Source organism: Pteropus vampyrus, unplaced genomic scaffold (genome assembly GCF_000151845.1).
Source record: "Pteropus vampyrus isolate Shadow unplaced genomic scaffold, Pvam_2.0 Scaffold7, whole genome shotgun sequence".
Classification (NCBI taxonomy): domain Eukaryota; kingdom Metazoa; phylum Chordata; class Mammalia; order Chiroptera; family Pteropodidae; genus Pteropus; species Pteropus vampyrus.
This window is the reverse complement of record NW_011888788.1, coordinates 2439471-2444303: the sequence shown is the minus strand read 5'-3', so window position 1 is coordinate 2444303 and position 4833 is coordinate 2439471. Positions and strand designations below refer to the sequence as shown.

The following is a 4833-nucleotide window of genomic DNA, read 5'->3' as shown; positions in this document are numbered from 1 at the left end:
AAATTTAGAGTAATTTCTTACACAGCTATAGTAACCAATGCACAAGTCCTGGAGTTTATGACATTAATCAATATTTAAAGTTGAAGCTTCGATAGGGAATAGTGCAGCAAATAGGTGGAAACACAGATTAGGGACAAGCCCTGTTTACCATGCTTACCGAAAAAAAAAAAAAAAGAAGCTTTCAGCAGCTTTTCTGACCCAAAGATTAAACCATGCAAAATCCCAGGACTTCTCAGCACATGCATGGAGAAATAAGGCTCTTTCTGCCCCTAAATCAAGTTCAGTTCAATTAATTAGAAATATAAAGAGCACCTGCTATGTGTCGGGCCCTGTGTGAGGTCCTGGGGGTTTGAGGACAAATCATACTGCTTTTCTTCCAAGAGCTCACATTTTAGCAGGAGAAGCAGCCTCACGTGCACCTAATAATTGGGCAGTGAAACAGATGTTCCTGGTATATTGTGATAGTGGGAGGAGGGAGGAACAGAAAGGATGAGGGCACTTGGAGGTGGTGGGGCCTTGGGAAAGAAGCAAGATTTTTCCAGGCGAAGTGGGGATGCACAGGTAGGAAAAAGGCATTCATTCTAGGTAGAGGGAGTGGGCAAACATGAATTCACACCCAGTCTGATGACTCTGGGAACTAGAAAGATGGAGCGGGGCCAACTGGGAAGAGTCTTGAAGACTATGCTAAAGAATATGGATTGTCTCCTGCAAAAAGAAAAGAGTAAGTAATGGAGGGTGGTGTTAGGAGCAAGCCGGGCAGGTAGCAGAAGGTTTCAAGCCAGACCAAAGTTAATGGTTAAACAGCAGTGGTTTTACAAAAAGGCACTCTGAAGAAAATGTGGAGAAACTGAGGCAGGGAGCCTTGTTGTGAGCTATTGTCTAGGGAAGAACCAATGATGCCTTGAGTTGGGATGGTGGTTGTAGGAATGCAGGGGACAGTTTCAGGGCCACTTCAAAGTTGGAGGAAACCAAATACATCAACAGTAACTTCCATCTTCCATTCTAGGGTTAAAAATGGAATAATCCTAAAGGTCTAAGATAAGAGTCTTAAATCAGGTTCTCTAGGAGCAGAGCCTAAGGCAGAGATTAGGTGTGTGAGAGTTTTGGGGGGAGTGCTCCCAGGAGTAGAGGAGTGAAGGAAGCAGATGTAGAGGAAGAAGCTGAGAAGGATGTGATTTCATGTGGAATCTTGCCTTAGCATGATCCCCGAAACAGCTCTGTAGCATGAATAGCACTCCAGCGTTAGTCTCACGTTGAAGCAAGAGGGCCTGCCTTTTAAATAACAGTGTCAGGTAATTTTCCCTGTGTCAGGTAAGAGGACCCTGGTTGGCCAAGAACAACACTCTGGAGAAGGGGGCAGTTGTAGGTCATCAGCAACCAACACTCAGTGCAGCCAGGGGAGGGATGCATCAGGCAGGTGTTACGGGCTGAACTGTGTTCTCCCAAAATTCTTCTGTTGAAGCTCTAATTCCCAGTACCTCAGAATGTGACTGTATGTGGAGAGAGGGCCTTTTAAAGTGGTGGTTAATTTAAAAAGAGGCCATTAGGGTAGGCCCTAATCCATCCTGGCTGGTGTCCTTATAAAAAGAGATTCGGACACACAGAGAGACACCAGGGAGAGTACATGCACAGAGATGTAATTTGTAAATAATTTTGACTAAAATTGGTTAAAAGACCATCGCTAAACACAAAAAAGTATGTAAAAAACAAATTAAAAAAACCCTACCTCATTCTACACTGCCCTGCCATACACCTCTGTACTTTGGTTAAAGCCAAGAGAAATTAATAAACAAAAAAAGTTATTCAAATGCTAAGTTTTAAAAAAAATCATAGATTAATATCAACAAGACATATGAACAATAAGCATTGGTGTTATAATCAAGCACTACACATACTATATAATACTTTGGGTCAAATGGATTTAGGAAAGTTTACACCTTCTGTAGCTATAACTATATCTCTAAATATTAATTGATATAAATACTTTATCTTTTTGTCATTGCATCCCAATAAAAGTGTGACATATAATTGAGTGCATGGACACCCAGTATTAATTATTAATTTTAAACTGCAGTTTGGGATTAGCAAATCATTCTTTATAAAGTATAAGTTTAAATTTTTTTTAATATAATACGACCAATAAAGGGGAAGAATTTATTATAAGAATATGAGGTATATCCTTATATAATAGAAATGCAGAAATGCACGAGGCTGCAGGAAGGGACTGCAACCAAGTTGGACAAGTCAGAAATCCATTCAATCGTCCCTCTGACCTCTGACCTCTCTCATCACCTTTCTTTGCATCCTTTTCTTCCTTCTCCTCTTAACTCCTCCTCCTTATCCTCCTTCCTCTCTCTCTGTCTCTGCGAATTGGCTTTTTCTGCTTCTTGCGCCTTGTGACAGAAGATGGCTGTGGTGATGTGCTGGAGCTACCTTAGGGATTAAAATGGTGGGAAAGTAAAAATCTATAGTAACATTGGCTTGTTTATTCATAAGGAAGTGAAGGGAAACATAAGAATTAGAAACTGCAGTCAATAGTTGGTGGGGGAGGTTTTACTGAGAACATAGCGGGTAAGAGTGGGAAAGAGGCTGACTGAATAACTTCACACGTTTTGATTTGGATTTTAAACCACGTGAAAGTATTACCTATTCAAAAATTAAACTTAAAATAGTATGTTTTGAACTTCATAATAGCATATAATTAATATATATATTCAAATTATGTATTTAACATTTGCTTGCAAAAAAGTACTTTAAAGATATACAGCAGCTAGCTGAAAGAGGAAGCAAAATTAATGTCTCATGAATAAGGAATAAAGTAAGTCATAGTATAGAGTGGGTTGGTGCACACAATCCAAGTCAAATGTCCTCATAATTATTTCAGAGCTGATTACAATACTAAATGCCAAAGTAAAAAAAAAAGAAAGAATATATATAATCTAAAATATAATAATTTAGTAATAATAATGTTGCTTAAAAAACTCAGATTAAGGGGAGGGGGAGGTAGATGGAGGAAAAAAAGTAAAATCATTTAAAAAAAACCCCGCCTCAGATTATATTATAAATTTTGAGAAGGTCCCAAAGATAATTTCACTCCAACTATGACAGATATCATAGATTAAAGAAAGCTTTTGAAAAATGTGAAGTCAACTACTAATAGGACTGAAAATAGGATATATACTTTGTACAATTTCATAATTATGAAAGATACATACATACTATGTGCAATTTTCAAATTATACTTATGAAAGAGGAGAAAGTGTAGTCCATATAGCAAAAAGTAGAAAATGAAGAAAAAAACATAAGAACAGAATTAAATGCATAAGTAAGATGAACTATGCCAATTGTAGTAATAATATAAGCCAATTAAACTCTATTATTAAAAGATGGTGATTTGCAGATTAGGACACAAAGCCATAACCATATGCTGTTTACAAAATATGTCTATAATGAAGTAAGCAGAAAGGCTAAAAATGAAAAAAAAAGTAAAAATTACATCAGGGAAATACAAATAAAAAGTAAGCAAGATAGCAAATTTATATCAATAAAGTAGAATTCAAAGTGTTTCTTTACACTGATAAAATTCACAATTTTATTTCTGTGCATTAAAATATTCAAAATAAAAAAATGTTTTTATAAAGTATAAGTTTAAAAATTTCTAAATCAATTTTATAAAGTATAAGTTTAAAAATTTCTAAAAATTTTTAAAGAAAGTAAACAAAACATAATCATTATAGAGATTTAATTCATTCTCAGTATTAACCTATCGAGGAGGGCAAGAAATAACACTATAGAAGATCTGAATAATATAATTAATAAAATTGATTTGTTAATTATTAATCAAGAAGTATCCCCTAGAAACATAGAGTATACCAATATAATCAGCATCCAAGGGACATAGGAAAAATGAACTATTTATTAGAAAACAAAAACAACAAAACTCAATATACTTGTAAAAGCAGAAAATGTCCTGGTCACTTTCTCTAATCATAATATGATTAAAGCTGTAGATGAAAAATAAAAGTTTAAATTTAAAAAATTTAACTGCTTGAAAAAAATTTTTAAATCGCCCTTCTAAACAACATTTAAGACAAAGAAGAAAGAATAATTGAAAACTCAACTGTTTAGAAAACAAAAATGACAAAATGAGCTGAGCGGTGGCACTTGCTTGGCCGTCTTGATAGGCGCAGCACACCGCCGCTGCGCGGTAGCAGCAGCCACAGCCGCCAGGGCCAACCCTCCGGCTTCTTGCGTTTGGTCCCGGCCCCTGGTCCAGCTGCCCCTATCCAGTCAGTTCGCTGCTACTTCTATGGGTCACGTGAGACAAATGAGCTGTTTGATGCTCACTGGATGACATACTTCGATAAGCCAGATAGTGATGCCTGGGAATTGTGTAAACTTTACTCCGTAAAGGGATGAACACACTTGATGGCTGTGATCTGATTCCAGAACCCAAAATCGTCGACGCTGCTTTGCGGGCATGCAGACGGTGAAATAATTTTGCTAGTGTTGTTCACGTCCTAGAGGTTGTTAAAGACAACGCAGGACCTCTTAAGGAAATCTTTTCTTATGTCATCCAGGAGCTTAGACCAACTTTAAATGAACTGGGAATCTCCGCTTCATAGGAACTGGGCCTTGACAAAGTGTAAATCCCATGGATTGGCTTCCAAAGGATTTACTGATAATGCTACTTGGTTGTAAACAATCACCTGGAAATACTGATGATAACATGCTACCTTATTTGAACAAATTTTTCTTTATTGAATACCAAACATGTAATGGCAACTTGGACTTTAATAAAAAGGAAATGAGTTTGAACTGAAAAAAAAAAAA

The 4833-nt window shown here is 36.6% G+C and overlaps 1 pseudogene; it reads left to right on the top strand.

Moving 5' to 3' along the window:
• Positions 1-489: 489 nt before the first annotated feature.
• LOC105299395 lies at positions 490-4688 on the top strand (annotated as a pseudogene).
• Positions 4689-4833: the final 145 nt, after the last annotated feature.